Source organism: Pogona vitticeps, chromosome 2, assembly GCF_051106095.1.
Source record: "Pogona vitticeps strain Pit_001003342236 chromosome 2, PviZW2.1, whole genome shotgun sequence".
Lineage (NCBI taxonomy): Eukaryota > Metazoa > Chordata > Lepidosauria > Squamata > Agamidae > Pogona > Pogona vitticeps.
The window spans coordinates 66,242,122-66,258,547 of NC_135784.1; the positions used below are offsets into that span (position 1 = coordinate 66,242,122).

At 40.8% G+C, this 16,426-nt stretch overlaps 1 protein-coding gene, 1 long non-coding RNA gene, 1 other non-coding gene and 1 pseudogene across 31 annotated transcripts in view; 3 read left to right on the plus strand and 1 right to left on the minus strand.

Annotated features, from left to right (window-relative positions):
• The window catches only part of ERC2 (ELKS/RAB6-interacting/CAST family member 2), an 817,272-nt gene that overhangs the window by 146,086 nt on the left and 654,760 nt on the right, over positions 1-16,426 (plus strand). The window lies entirely within an intron of this gene.
• LOC144586700 (uncharacterized) overlaps positions 1-16,426 on the plus strand; it is a 42,368-nt gene that overhangs the window by 1,593 nt on the left and 24,349 nt on the right. The gene's annotated exons all lie outside the window — the stretch shown is intronic.
• LOC140705036 (U1 spliceosomal RNA) lies at positions 10,964-11,127 on the minus strand. Its single transcript, XR_012084606.1, has one exon. It is a non-coding gene; the product is annotated as a U1 spliceosomal RNA (small nuclear RNA).
• On the plus strand, positions 11,167-11,305 carry LOC140705224 (U1 spliceosomal RNA; annotated as a pseudogene).

Below are 16,426 nucleotides of genomic sequence, written 5' to 3' on the forward strand. Positions count from 1 at the left end.
TGCAGCAGAAAATGATTTCGTAACAGGGATGGATCATTTTAATCTCTCTCACATATATTTTTTCTACTTTCTTTGATTAAAGCAGCAGTGCTGCAAAGTACAGGTTCCCAGCCTGTGGGTAGTTAGCTCCAAGAGAGCCAGAAAGTGTTTTCTTGGGAGAGGGGGTTTGCTGTGGTTATTTTTAGTTGCAATTACTTTTGTAGATTTCACAGTGAAGGTTTTCAGCATTTACTTCAATATGGCTGTATTGAAGTATTCAAAAGGATTCTGTTTGGGAATTTCAATAGATGGATGCAAGGACCTGTGACATACCCAAGGTTGTTGGTGTGATCACTGATTGACAAAACATATGTGCCAGCTTTGTCACGGAGGTAGGCAGTTGCTGCAAATGTGACAGGATGTTGCAGGTTACTTGGGTATTATAAAAGGGGACTGTAACTCGAAAAAGTTTGGGAAACACCGCTTTAAAGACAGGAATGTGAAATTCTTACATATATTTTCAATTGGTGATTGATTGTATTGCCTATTTGATTGCATTTCTTACCAGTCAGTGAGATGGATAATTGAATTTTAATATTTGTGATGCACTAATAGTACTTTTTTGCAAGGGAGGGGGGATGGGGCGATTGAGAGAAAGTCAGAAAGATATATTTCTGAGTTTCCTGTCAAGTTTTTCACAATGAATATACTGTTCCTTCGGAGTTCTTCTCTGTCTGTCTGTCTGTCTGTCTGTCTGTCTGTCTGTCTGTCTGTCTGTCTGTCTGTCTGTCTGTCTGTCTGTCTGTCTGTCTTCCTTCCTTCCTTCCTTCCTTCCTTCCTTCCTTCCTTTCTTTCTTTCTTTCTTTCTTTCTTTCTTTCTTTCTTTCTTTCTTTCCTGTAGAATTAAAAGAAATAAAGAAAGTGGAAAAAGAGAGAAAGAGAGAAAGAAGGGTTAAAACAGAGGTGTGTTTGGTAGAAGAAGGGAAGGGAAGGAGGAGGAGCTACTGCTCCCAGTTTGGGAGGATGGTGTAAGAGCAGAAGGGGAGCGACAGTTTAGTATCCCGGGAGAGTCGCTGAAGGGAGGTATGAGAAAGGAGTATGAACACACATGTGATCTGCTAAAGGACTTTCCAAATCTGAAAGTGGGAGGTTTGTTGCCTTACCCAGAGCAAGATAAAGAATGGGTCATGGTGACTGAGACTTCTGAATGGACTGTGGTGGTCTTTCTGAGGGGTCGTGGACGCTGGAAGAAGGTGGTACACCCAGATCCCACCTACAATCGACCACCACCTGAGGGGGATTGGGCTCAACACCCCTGCTGTGGCACGGTGTGTGCTGTGAGGAGTGCTCCGCTACAAAAGATGATGGAGAAGGAACGTTTTGGGCTGGCACCCCATTATTGAGAGACAGTGTGCATGCGAATAGGACTGTTGAGTTAAGTGGGCAGTTGCTTGAGTTAAGTTACATGGATCAAACCGAAGTTGACATTGATTTACTTAAATCTGTTCTGAATAAATCTGTTAATAATTTGAAAGAGTCTATGAATCATTTTCCTGTGCAGAACTCTGAGCTGTCAAAAAATCTTGAAGAACCCAATTACAATCCAACTCAGGACATGAGTTTAACATGAGTGATCTCTGTAGTGCTGAATCTGAGAGTATAAATGTCAAAAGCTCTCTATAGCAAGGACCAGGCAGTGCCTTTATGTATGTTAACAGCTCCTGCAGGCTGCTTATACATGCTATTACATCTGTCTTTTAATAAATAGAAAAGCCATTTAGATGGGGTTTCTAGAGAACTAGGAATGTATAGGCAGCATTACAAAATGTAGAGATTTTAAGGCTCCCCTAGGACAGCAGGGTTTTGCTTTTTGTTTTTTGAGAGAGATAAGCAATAGTGAGAGATGGACAGCATGTATCCTGATAAACTTTCCTATTTTTTAAAATGTAACTGAGTGAAATAAAGAGTTAACAAGTCCCTTGTGAATGTATGCTGCTAGTTAAATTAGTAACAATTTGCACTGCCAGAATTTGAGAGGAAAGTGAGGATTATTGCAGAATAATGTGGATAAGAAGCAGCTCTGATTTTTCTTTCTTTTAATGCAAAAGAATCACTGCTTCCTGGGCCTTCATGTGGAGGTGCATAAAAGTCATATTTATGAAAAAAACCCAGGGTTTCAAAAAGCTGTGAGCATACACCGTTAAACTTCTCCTTTGCAGTGAAAATTCCCCTGTGGTAGTATTAACACAGTGCTTTGCAAGGCAGCATAATGTGCAGTTGTTTGACAATATATATACAGTGCTTACTATCTGAAGTGTTATTGAGGTCTTGGCAAAAAATTACTTTATAAACATGAATACTGAATGTATTTGTACAGTAATTTCTGTTAAAATTTGAAATGTGGGAACAGCAGTGAGTGTAGGAAAGTTTTAAAAAGTTTGCTATAATGAGTTTTTAGCTTGTTTCCAACGTACTGTACTATAATACTAGTTTCTCTCTCTTACTTTCCTCTCCCCCATCCAATCTTCTATGGGTTTAGGAAGCAGGGTGTTATATGCCTAAAATTTTGTTGGCTTCAGAAATCTCATCTATAATGCCTAATAGACCCATAGTGATCTGTATTCTTTTACCCTGTAAAATGCTTTTAGAATGTGCTTTTGGAAGAGAATTATTGAGAGTGAGTTTAAAAACAAAACATAAAGCCACATTATGTTTTGTGTAGGACTGAGGGTTGTGTGATAAAACTCTCAGATAGGAATTTGTAGAATTTAAGTTAAAAGACGAGATAAGCTTGTTAGAAACATATGATTGCTACATGTAGTGACACTAATGGGTGGAATATATGCTAAATGTATACAGAATTCTGGCTTCGGATTTTTGTGATTCAAAGCCAGCCTAGTTAGTGTTGTTACAAGGTAGCAAAGACCTGAAAACAAATAAGCCAGATGAGAAACCAAACTACCAGTTTTGCTCTAAGCATCAAGCAAAAAGATTTCTTGGCCTGATTGCTGCATAATCAAATATGTTTGGCAGTATTTTTAAAACAGGTTGCTGTGCTATACTTAGCATTTACAGTACTGGACTTTGTCCTTACTACAGGAAGCCCCTTAGGGTTTCTATAATGTGCTAAAAAAGATTTTGTCTAAAATTCATAAAAAAATAAACAACATCTAAATCTGGTTTGAATAAATGAATAAAATGAAGAAAATCCTTTTTATGTGTTCAGTTTCTGTGTTCAGTTTATGTATACATGTGAATATATTGACATCCATATAACTACAGGATGATATATAAGTTAAGGGACTGTTGTGTTTGTGTAACCCTCTTTCTTTGAGATGGAGGGATTTATCATCTTCCCAGTGATACAGGATACCCAGAAGGTGTAGTGGATACAATGGTAGACTAGGCCTCAGGTGACCTGGTTTGTCATGGGAGTGAGTTGGAACTGTAAAACCACTCCTTAAATTTCTCACTTACCTTGAAAGCTCTGTTAGAGTTATAAGTCACATCAAACTTCACAGCACATAACACATACAACTGTATGTACTCCAATCTTCTTTCATGCCCATAAAGAAGTATCAACAGGGCCATTCATTCATTTATTTGTTTGTTTATTTGCCTGGAGTTTGTCTTCAGTATCCTTGATACAGGACATACTGTTTCCCACTTTATCTAGAGAGATTTCATCCTCTGAAATAAATGCTTCATACTTTTCCACCTGTTTTATGTGCAAAGATTTTACAGTAAATTCAGAATATGAGAGCACTTAGCAGAGCTTGGAAATTACTAATTACTTGTCATCAGGTCATTTCTACTATAATGAAGGCATAAGTACCTCACATTACAATGGTAATGTATATGGGTTAACTTCTTTTGTGGTGCAACCATGTAACTACAAGTTTTTATGAAGGTGTGGCCTTAGCAAATGGTGGACAACTATTAAATAGTTCAAATGCTGCCTCCTACTGCCTCCTACTTTACTGTAGATCCTGAGGAACTGATGAGATGGACAGAAGCAAGTGACTTGTTTTTGTAAAACAGGAAAATAAAGAGTTAGCTTTCAAAATACAGTAATTATAATAATAACCAATATTTTGCAGGAAAAGGCAACTTTGAATTTTAATGGTAATTACTTATTTTTCCGGAAACTTCCCAAGCTCTAGAAGTCAGTCTGCAGCACACTGAACTGCTCATTCTTTTTGCAATATACATCAGATAATCTACACAAAGATTCACTTAAGGATTCCTCATTAATCAACTTCATCAATGCTAAATATTCTCCCCAGAGTAATAGATTACTAAACCTATTATTAAATTCTGTAAGTCCCCCAATTCCCTGAGAATCTGAAGGATGTCGGATCCTAAAAGAAAGCTGGAGGCATAGTCCCAAAGTTGTGAATGTAGTAAAAAATTCACAATCCCATTAGATTTCGAGAGCTCTATAACTTAAATATGAAGCATAACTGGAAAAATTGTGAGACCTCTAGTCTGTGATGCTTCATCCTACTGAGCTTCATTGGCATTAGGGGGCCTGAATCATATATGATCATGCTTTAAAAAGCACCTGTATTATTTGGCAGTATATAATGAGTTGAATCCATGTTCTGTTCTACCAGCAGGATTCCACTAAGAGAGTTCTGCTCAAATTGAGAAGGAACCGTACAGATGGGTCAAGGAAGTAGACCAATCTCCATATACAGTACTTAGTTTTCCAAGACTGTTTTTGTGACATTTAATTGTGACAAAAAGTGGGACCTCTTCTCAGAATGTGTGTGTTCAGTCGTTTAGTTGTGTCCGACTCTTCGTGACCCCATGGACCAGAGCACGCCAGGCCCTCCTATCTTCCACCGCCTCCCGGAGTTGTGTCAAATTCATGTTGGTTGCTTTGATGACACTGTCCAACCATCTCATCCTCGGTCGTCCCCTTCTCCTCTTGCCTTCACACTTTCCCAACATTAAAGTCTTTTCCAAGGAGTCTTCTCTTCTCATGAGATGGCCAAAGTACTGGAGCCTCAGCTTCAGGATCTGTCCTTCCAATGAGCACTCGGGGTTGATTTCCTTTAGAATTGATAGGTTTGTTCTCTTTGCAGTCCAGGGAACTCTCAAGAGTCTCCTCCAGCACCACAATTCAAAGGCATCAATTCTTCGGCGGTCAGCTTTCTTTATGGTCCAGCTCTCACTTCCATACAACACTACAGGAAAAACCATAGCTTTGACTATTCGGACTTTTGTTGGCAAGGTGATGTCTCTGCTTTTTAAGATGCTGTCAAGGTTTGTCATTGCTTTCCTCCCAAGAAGCAGGCGTCTTTTAATTTCGGGGCTGCTGTCTCCATCTGCAATGATCATGGAGCCCAAGAAAGTAAAATCTGTCACTGCCTCCATATCTTCCCCTTCTATTTCCCAGGAGGTGATGGGACCAGTGGCCATGATCTTAGTTTTTTTGATGTTGAGTTTCAGACCGTTTTTTGCACTCTCCTCTTTCACCCTCATTAAGAGGTTCTTTAATTCCTCCTCACTTTCCGCCATCAGAGTGGTATCATCTGCATATCGGAGGTTGTTGATATTTCTTCCTGCAATCTTAATTCCAGTTTGGGATTCCTCCAGTCCAGCCTTCCGCATGATGTATTCTGCATATACGTTAAATAAGCAGGGTGACAGTATACAGCCTTGTATACTTTCCCAATTTTGAACCAATCCGTTGTTCCATATCCAGTTCTAACTGTTGCTTCCTGTCCCACATATAGGTTTCTCAGGAGATGGATAAGGTGGTCAGGCACGCCCATTTCTTTTAGGACTTGCCATAGTTTGCTGTGGTCCACACAGTCAAAGGCTTTTGCATAGTCAATGAAGCAGAAGTAGATGTTTTTCTGGAACTCTCTGGCTTTCTCCATAATCCAGCGCATGTTGGCAATTTGGTCTCGAGTTCCTCTGCCCCTTCGGAATCCCGCTTGTACTTCTGGGAGTTCTCGGTCCACATACTGCTGAAGCCTACCTTGTATGATTTTGAGCATAACCTTGCTGGCGTGTGAGATGAGTGCAATTGTCCGGTAGTTGGAGCATTCTTTGGCACTGCCCTTCTTTGGTATTGGGATGTAGACTGATCTTTTCCAGTCCTCTGGCCACTGTTGAGTTTTCCAAACTTGTTGGCATATTGAATACTTCACTCAAAAGTTCTGCTTTCAAAGCAAGTCAGGACTGAGTCACTATCCTCCCAATCAAAATAACACTATTTTAAAAAAAATAAATAAGATCAGAAAGCAGTAGCAAAACATACCCAAATCTGAATCATGATTTTGCATGATTTAATTTTCAGCTACAAATAAATTCATACAGGTTTACTCCAAGAACTAAGATTTACTTCCTGTATATTCCACACTTGCATTTGAGTAATTTTTGGCTGATAATATACAAAATATGATCTAGCCAAATTGAAACACTTAAATACATTTTAAACGGAGGGACTAATATACTTATTTTATTCAATTATTTTATTGTATTTTATTTTATTTGTGTTTATGCTACTAGTCTTATAACAAATAAAATCCAATAAAATATGTGCACATGGGCTCATAATCCAAAGCAGCATAATAAAATATCAATTTAAAATCAGCAGAAACCAAATTAACTAGAAAAGTATAGAACAAAATTCACAGCAATACAAGCAACTAAAAACAGGCATGCAGCAAACATATATTAAAAAAAAATTAAAGTCTGCAAAAAAAAATTAAAAATTGGGTTGCCCTGTAAAGACATTAGGTTAGCACCTGGCAGAACCCTTTGTTGATGATATGGAGGGAGGGCACAATATAGCAGACCTACTCATCTAATGCTGAACATATTAAAATAATAATTGTGTGCCATCTAAGTTGATTCTGACTTATGACAACCCGTTTCAAGGTTTTCTAGGTAGAGAATACCTGTAATTAGTTTACCATTCCCTTCTTATGGGGCTCCCTAGAATTGTGCAGCTTGTCCCTGACTAAGCAGGGTGGCTGTTTTCCTAGGAGGCACAGTGAAGAATTTGATTCCCAACTTCAGCCAGATACCTAGGCCTCTGAGCTAGCCAGCCACTGAACATATTAGCTGTAAAGTGCTTTGTCTGATTGCCCTTGATTCATACATAGCAAGTGGAGCTTCCTGTGTGACCCCTTAAATGGGTCACACAGTGGATTAAAATTTTCATGTTTAAATGTTTTTAAGATGTTGCTGGTTTGTTTTTATGTATGTACGCCGCCCCGAGTAGACCTTGTCTAGAGGGGCGGGGTATAAATCCAAGTAAAGTAAAAAGTAAAAGGTTCATGCGTTCAGAATCTGGCCTAAAGTGTTCTACTAATGAACACAACAACACAAGCCACACTAAGGCCAGAAACTATGTGATTCAAAAATAACATTTGTGTAGTTCAGAAGGCAACTCAGGAAACTAGTATTATGTTACAGTGGTGCCTCGCTTAGCGAAGTTAATTCATTCCAAAAAATCGCTGCTAAGCGATTTCATCGCTAAGCGAAATGTGGTTTCCCATTGAAATGCATTGAAAACCGGATAATCTGTTCCAATAGGAACGAATTGCCATCCTTAAGCGAAAATCGCCATAGGAAATATCGCTAAGCAAAACACGGTTTCCCATTGAAATGCATTGAAAACCGGATAATCTGTTCCAATAGGAACGAATTGCCATCCTTAAGCGAAAATCGCCATAGGAAATATCGCTAAGGGAAACACGGTTTCCCATTGAAATGCATTGAAAACCAGATAATCCGTTCCAATAGGAACGAATTGCTGTCCTTAAGCGAAAATCGCCATAGGAAACATCGCTAAGCGAAACGCGGTTTCGCATTGAAATGCATTGAAAACCAGATAATCCGTTCCAATAGGAACAAATTGCCATCCTTAAGCGAAAATCGCCATTGGAAACATCGCTAAGTGAAATGCGGTTCCCCAATTGAAATTCATTGAAACCTATTCAATGCATCTCAATGGGAAAAAAATAAAACAATAAATTAAAAAAGAGTCAGAACAAAGTCAAATTCGGTTAACAAAGAGTTTATTAAGTGCACTTTATGATTTCAAACATTTTAAACAGTAAACTCTAACTTTATAAATAACAGGAAAACATTTAAAAAACAGCAAACATGAGGCTGTTTAAACCATCGTTAAGCGAAACAGGGGACCCAAAATTTAATCACTATGCGAAGCATGGTCCCAACCATCGCAAAGCGAAAATCACCCATAGGGACCATCGTTAAATGAAGCGCAAAAACACTCCGGAAAAGTCGTCGCTAAGCGATTTCGTCGTTAAACAGAGCAATCTCTAAGCGAGGCACCACTGTATTTGATTTTAAAGATAGCTGATAAGAATTCAAAAATTAAAGTAAATTGTCCAGGCATCTGTAGAATTCTAGGTCTTAATTATACGTATTAATTTCTCTATCTCCTATTAAAGACATTTCTTAGAGAAAACATTAGTACTGTTCATAGAGTGTTCCTCAGTGTCTGCATCGTGTGGAGGAAATTCTAGAACATGGAAACCCCTTTCTTAGTAAAGATGTCAACATTAGATAAGATGGATGAAGCCAAAAAAATACTTATGACTTCCTAAAGGTTTCCATACTGAGTTTGTGTGTCTGGTCTTATTTGTTTATATCCTGTCCTCCAGTTAAAGTTTTGTTGAAGTTTTATCATGACGTTTTATGACTACTTGTGTCTGTTAGTGCTGGGTGTTCTGTTACTTTGTGTAAGCTTCTGTCATGTGTTTATAACCATAAGTGTTACTTCACCAGTAGAATGGATTTGACCTCCCTGCCCCCCTGAAATTCCAAATTTGTGCTGGAGAGACAACTAGGCAGCTTTGCTCCCCAATTCATGAAAAATTCCTGTGGGTGTCCATAGTCAGCTCCAGTAAAGCTGATGCTTAGTTGAGGATAGGTTCATGTATTTTTGTTGTCTTCAACTGCAGCCAGGTGTTGTGTATCTCCCAGCCACAATGTTCCACTTTAAAGCTCTTTTCAGCTGTCAAAAACTACTGCCCTACCTCACTTTAAAGCAGGCTTGTCCAACCTGCGGCCCGAGGGCCACATGCGGCCCAGGTTGGCTCATAATGCGGCCCAGTGCAATTTTTTATTTTTAAAGAAATTCCAAAGTTTCAAGTTACACTGCTGGCACTTGCGGCTGGAATGCGGCTGGGGCACGTCACAATGGTAGGGGGGAGAGAGGGAGGGAAGGAAGGAGCGGGAGGGGAGGGGAGGGGGGCTGCATGACTGCATTGTGCTGTCCCCGTCAATAGGTGGACCCCCTCCCGGCCCCATAAAGCCACCAGAGTCGAAGCTGGCAGCCTCTGCTGTCTGAGATCGCAGCTGCCGGTAAGCGCGCTTGGAGCGGGGCTGCGGAGGATGGCTAGGGCTGCCCCCCCATGCGGCCCAAACCAAATTTTCATCTTCTAATGTGGCCCAGGGAAGGTGAAAGGTTGGACACCCCTGCTTTAAAGAATTGCAAATAGAAGATATTGACCTCAGAGGATGTGGCCTTCAGGGGGTGCCCTTCAACCAATCTCTTGGACCTGAAGGTGACTGCCTCTTCAGAACTCAAAAGACTGGATAGGTAGGGATTTGGATGCCAAAGAAGCCCCTCCTTTGAATGCAGATAAGCCTTTTGTCACATTTGAAATTGTTGCGGGTTTAAAGTCCCAACCTGAATAGTGGGGGAAGAGGGAATGAGGGTGGCAGGCTGGTAAAAATGTGTGTTTTATTTAGTACTATTTAATCTCGAAAAATATATTTCACTATTGTTCCATTTAGTAACCTATTCCTCATGTTGAAGATTAGTTTTCATGAAAGCCTTGATGTCTTTGGCTTATTTAATAGATTTCTTTCATAAATGCAGAATCTTGATTGAAACTTCAAAAATGTCACGTTCTGTGCTGGAGTAGGAAGTTCTTGTAGGTGGATTGCAACAGCCAGTGTATTTATTGCTTTGAGAAGTTTTGACTCAGTTGATGTATTGAATATGAACGCAGGTGTGTGGATGTTTTGAGTTTACATCTCTAAATTCAAAGGTGCTGGTTAGAATTAGCACTCGTTTTCTTTTCTTTTGCCACCCTTTCAGTTCTGTTTGAACTCTAAAGCTTATTTGTCATGAGTTCAGAGTACTTGCCTTAATCAAAGGCTGTGATTCTGAAACCTGAGGCAGCAAAATGAGCCTCATTCATTTTATGCCATTAAGATCAGGCTCCTGCCTAACAAGGCAACTTATTATTTTGCACCAATTAACAAAGATGGGAACAAAATGTGAACAAGTGCTTGTCTGTTACTGGTGAGTGCAACAACAACTTTGATTGTAGCTATAAGTATTTTTATTTCCTTGCTAGTGTTCAGTAAATTTTTAAATGATACCATTGAGAGTGCTCCAAATTCTGGAAACTATTCTGAATAGCAGATAGAGGTGAAAATGGATTCAGATAATGTGCATCCTCCTTATCCTTGTTGCATTGTTTCAAGAGGGAACTGCCAATACCAGCAAAAAAATTGGCAATAGTTGCTAAAAATAAGGACCAATAACTGTGGATGCTGTTTGTAGCAGCCATGTCTTTCATCAGTCTGGCGATATACAGTACAGTGATGCCTTGTAAGACGATTGCCTCGCGGGACAATTAATCCACAAGATGATGGGTTTTTGCGATCGTCGTGGCACTTCGCAAGACGATGTTTTCTATGGACGATTTTCACAAGACAATGTTTTGGTCTATGCTTCACAAGATTTTTTTTTAAGACTGATGCTTCGCAAGACTGTTTTCCCCCCCATTGGAGTACATTAATTACATAAGACCCACTTTTTATCTTAAAAAAGTGGGGGATAAAGTGTATGCTGCTGGCTTTCTAGGATCTGCCTCCTGGAAAGCCAGCAGGGGCAATGGCATTATGGCAGCAAATTTAAATGGTACAGGATGGTGAAAACAGCCAAGGTCCAAAGGGTAAAGAGATTCTAAAAACACCAGGGAAAGCACAAATGCAATCCCCCATTACCACAAATTATGCAGTTGAGTTCCCCACATTTGGGGAAATCACAGGAATCAGCACACCTGAAGTGCAATGGATGAGCCTCACCCTGGGAAAACCACTTTCATGACTATGGTATTTTCCCAGCAAGGTATGAGTTGGAGTGGCCCTTGCACCTCCTGCCCCCTGCCCCCCCCCATGGTCATGGAAGTGGTTTTCCTAGGGTGAGGCTCATCCATTGCACTTCAGGTGTGCTGATCCCTGTGATTTCCCCAAATGTGGGGAACTCAACTGCATAACGTGTGGTGATGGAGAATTGCATTTGTGCTTTCTCTGGTCTTTCTAGAATCCTTTTCATCTCTTTTTACCTCATCAGGACCTATTGCAAAGGCAGCAAGTCCTGGTGATGTCTTTTATTGCATTCTCCCTCTTTTTCTCCCCAGTGGCAAAGGATCAAGGCAAAAGGCGTCACCATGATCAGGAGCCAGGGGGGCTGCTTTGACTCCTTTCACCCTCTATCTTTGCTGCTGGCAAGCGAAAGAGGGGGAAGGCCTTGGAGATCAATTGATTGATCAGTGGATGGGCAATGAGGAATATTAGTTACTAGTAAAGTAACTGGTATTGCAGCTCATGAGCAAAATTTTATTTGAAGAGTTTAGTGTTGGCTTTTCCATCTTTTAAGAACTGTGCTTGAAAAGATTAAGTGGATAACACAAACCCCTTCTTAAAGGTACTGGCATGTATATTTTACTTAAAGCCTTTTTATACTCTAGTTTGCTTCATGTATGTATCTCTTGGATATGTATTTCTTAGTAATGTCTATTCCATGAGCTGTGGATAAGTTAAAACTCTTATTTGTACTAGCATACTAGTATATTCTGTATATTAGTTGGAAAATATATTATTCTTCTCTTTTCAAAGTGGCTCTCACTGGATCAGATTGATCAGGATGTTGGTTCTGGATAAGTAACATACTGTATAGGTTTCACACATTTCCAGATGGCCAGCTTTCCTAGTCTTTATTCTCTTGCAGCAAAACCAACAAAGAGTCTCGTGGCACCTTAAACATGTTATCTTTAAAAAATTTCTCTTCCATTGGAAATTCTACTTTGACTTTGGATGCAGTAGCTCCAAACAATAATGTTCTGTTGAATACAAATCAGTATCTTACAGTCCTCCTGCCAACAGGTTCTTCTCCTTCGTGCACTTATAGCTTTCTCTGTTTTGTGTATTTTATTATTTACTAGGCCAATATGTTACTGAAAATATGCTGAACAAATGCCCCATCAGTTTAGTGAGACAGGATTGTGCCGTCTCACTACACTAAGGACAAGTTCTCTTCATGGCAAGTGGAGGACCAGTTATTTTCATGGAAATTACTGGTTGGGCTATATCCTGGTTACATAAGCACCATGATATGATAGCAAGACTTTTGACTCAGCAGAATTTCAACTGGATACTGACCCTTGCCTTTGTTCATTTTAGTACTTTTTTATTGGTTATCCACTTGATTCATTAAATTCTTAGCATCCTGCAGTAAACCTCCATTTCAGATGTTTCTACTTTGTTTATAGTAGCTTGTAATTGCAGAATTCCACGTTTTGATGTCACACAGTAGCACCAATTACATTCTCAGATATTACAAAAGATATTACATTCTCCACCCTAAGGAAGTAACCCTGGAATCATCTCTATTCTGACATTTATTGTGTGGCTATGATGTCACTGATCATGCTTATTGCTCAAATAAAAAATTGTACTATACCCAGTATTTATCCATACTTAGCCAGGTTCTAGCCAATGAATTTCACCTATTTGAAGGATCTGAACATCAGTCTTTCCACTTTTTTATAGAACGGTGGGTTTTTCCTACTATGTACATATTTCATATTCAAAGTTCCTAATCTAATTTTGGCCTGAATATTTGTAGCAGCTTCTAATCATCTAAAGTCTGCTAGAGACTGAGGGCCTTTTATTTTTCTGTCAAGCTATACTTGAAAGTTATAAAGTGGTGGTTTTCCATTACCTTCCACATCTCAGTGCTATGGATTGCTCCAGTGACCATCACAGCCGCAATTTTCCACACCAGAGCCCAGCTGATGTTTGTTGTCTTTGGCCTCTGGTTGATATTGGTATTTCTGCTGCCCAAGATCAATCAGGGTTTAAAGGCACATTAATTTCTCAGGCCTCCATAGGCTTCCTGGTCAAGTTGCTCCATCCAGAGCCACTGGTTTTTCTGGAGTTTGAGTTAATTAATCTCTCCACATTACTTGGCATATTTGAAATTCATGGTTGTGCTACTCGTCCAAATCATTCTAGAGATCAGTCCCCTAAGAGTAGCTTTAAAGCTTAACAAGTTTTATTTAACATACACTTTTGTGGAACAAAAGACAAAATAGAAATCATGTTGCACTTATAAGACTAATTGGTTTTTATTTTTCATAACCTTTCAAGTGTTTAAGCACACTTCTTCTGATGGCTGTGTGTCTGGGCACAATAAAAAAAGTGCTGGAAGTTTAAAACCATTGACACCACTTCTAAACTGCCAACAGTTCTCCCTTCCAACAGTTTAAAACTAGATCTTTACAGACAGTAAAATTATCAGTTCCGTTAAAACAGAATTTTAGTTTTCTGGGCAGTACTCACAAAAGTTGGCATGTCTATCACTGCCATTGTCTTTGAAAGATCATTGACCAGTGTCACCTTCCACTACTGCTACTGGCCAGTAGCTGACCTCCAGGGGTTTCTCTGCTTCCATCACCACTGGAACTATCTATTTTCTTCTCCTGATGTGACAATTAATCCTGAAGATTGTAGATGCATCTTAAGATGTTACTACATAGGGAGGTTATCCTAATATAATTCAGGTAGTTGTTGCCCATTCTGCTGAAGACTTCCAACACCTCATGAATTGCTTTAGCAAGGCCTGTCAAGACTTTGGATTAACAATCAGCCTGAAGAAAACACAAGTCATGGGCCAGAGCGTGGACTCACCTCCCTCTATTATCATCTCCACACAAGAATTGGAGGTTGTTCATGACTTTGTGTACCTTGGCTCAACAATCTCTGACACTCTCTCCCTAGATGTTGAGCTGGATAAATGCATTGGCAGAGCAGCTACCACGTTCTCTAGACTCACAAAGAGAGTATGGCTTAATAAGAAGCTGACGGCATTTACCAAGATTCAGGTCTATAGAGCCTGTGTCCTGAACACACTCCTGTATTGCAATGAGTCCTGGACCCTTTGTGCACGGCAGGAGAAGAAGCAGAACAGGTTCCATATGTGTTGCCTCCAACGCATTTTTAGCATCACCTGGCAGGACAAAGTTCCAAATAGAGTAGTCCTAGAACGAGCTGGAATTTTTTAGCATGGATATACAGTGGTGCCCCGCTTGACGACGATAATCCGTTCCAGGAAAACCGCTGTTAAGCGATATTGTCGTCGAGCGGGGGAAAAAACCATTGGAATGCACTGGAAACCAGTCAGTGTGTTCCAATGGGGGAAATACCTCATCGTCTAGCGAAGATTGCCCATAGAGAACCACCAATCAGCTGTTCAAAATCGCTGTAATGCAAAGCTTCCCTCCGGAAAGCAGCCATTTTGAGAAGGGAGGGAAGCCATTTTGCAGAGGGAAGCCTTTTTCTGGAACCGGAAAAATCATCACATAGCAAACAAACGGTTCACGAAGCAGACTTCTAATCAACATAATGCAGATTTTGCCCACAGGAACCATCGTTCTGCGATCGCAAAAATGTCATCGTTAAGCGATTTTGACATCATGCGGGGTAAGTGTGTAGTGGGGCACCACTGTATTATTGAAACAGTGACGTCTACGTTGGCTTGGGTATGTCATGAGAATGGCTAATGGTCAGATTCCAAAAGATCCCGTGTATGGAGAATTAGTGCAGGGAAATCGCTCCTGAGGGAAACCACAGCTGCGATACAAGGATATCTGCAAGCGGGATCTGAAGGCCTTAGGAATGGACCTCAGCAGATGGGAAACGTTGAGATCTGAGCGTTCAGCCTGGAGGCAGGCGGTGCATCATGGTCTCCCCCATTTTGAAAAGGCAGTTGTCCAGCAGGCCGAGGCAAAGAGGCAGTCCTGAAGCCAGCAAAATCAGGGACCTGTGCAGGGGACAGATTGTATTTGTCTTCAATGTGGAAGGGATTGTCACTTTCAAATTGGCCTTCTCAGCCACAATAGACGCTGTTCCAAGTCCTCCATACAGAGCACGTTACCATAGTCTCTTGAGAGTGAAGGATGCCTAATCTAAAGATTGAAAGTGTTCTGTACCATAGCCTCTGTTTTGCCAGTGTCTCACTTGCCTTCCTCCAAGGACCACACAATTGATAGCATACAGGGCACCTAGTGTGCAGGGCAAGACAAAGGTCACCTGCTGGCGACATGTGTCGTGTTGGAGGAGGACACACAGCCCAATGGAGGTGGTGTCTTCTGACATTGACCTGGGTTTGCTTGACATCTCCTAGGGAGGCAGAGAAGGAGCTCCACATGCTCCTTTTCTCCCTTTGAGACCCTGACACATTCTTGAACCAACTTTCGCCTGCTCTGCCTTTGCCATTCTTGCCTTCCCTTCCCTGCCGTGCAAGCTCTTCCTGCTACCTCCACTCCTTACTTTTCTAAGAAGTTAGACCAAGCTCCTATTTGCATCTATTGTCCCCAGTTTTGTGCTAGGAGAAAGACTGGTGAATTGGAAAAATGAGATGCTGATGGTTTATGTGGGCATAATCCCCTTTCCGCCATATACAGTGGTGCCTCGCATAGCGAGGTTAATCTGTTCCGGATTAACCCTCGCTGTGTGAAACATCGTTGAACGGAAAGTAAAAACCCATACTCACCGTTCAATGATGCTTCTCTATGGCCAGCAGCCATTTTCGCGCCCTCCCCTCGCTTTACGAGGGCGCGAAAACACTGTGCACGGCCATTTTAGGGCATCTGGCAGCCATTTTGTAGCCACCGAACAGCTGATCGGCGGGTCGCAAAGCGAAGGTCGGTAAGCGAACCGCTTACCGACCTTCGCTCTGCGATTTTCGCCCTATGCGGGCACCGTTTTGCAATCGCATTTGCGATCGCAAAACCGGCCTCGTAGAGCGAATTCATCGCACTACGAGGCGCCCATTGTGCGAGGCACCACTGTATTCTTGGCAGTTATTTCTTATGTCAGGGTGTGATTACATTCCCTAAAATATCTGAAAATTGGCTCAGAATAATGGATTGATTGTGTTATGTGCTCTTTGTGTTACTGTTCCCATCCTCAACTGAACCAGGTTGGTTTAGTGCAGGGGGGCACATCACTTTTGAAATCACCTTAAATAGACATGGTTCTTCTTCATGGCCTCTGTGAATCCACACAAATCGGTTTAGTCTGCGCCTGCAGACTGTTTATCCAATCATACAATATATTTCTGGAAATTTTTGACCTTGGATTGTCTACCAGT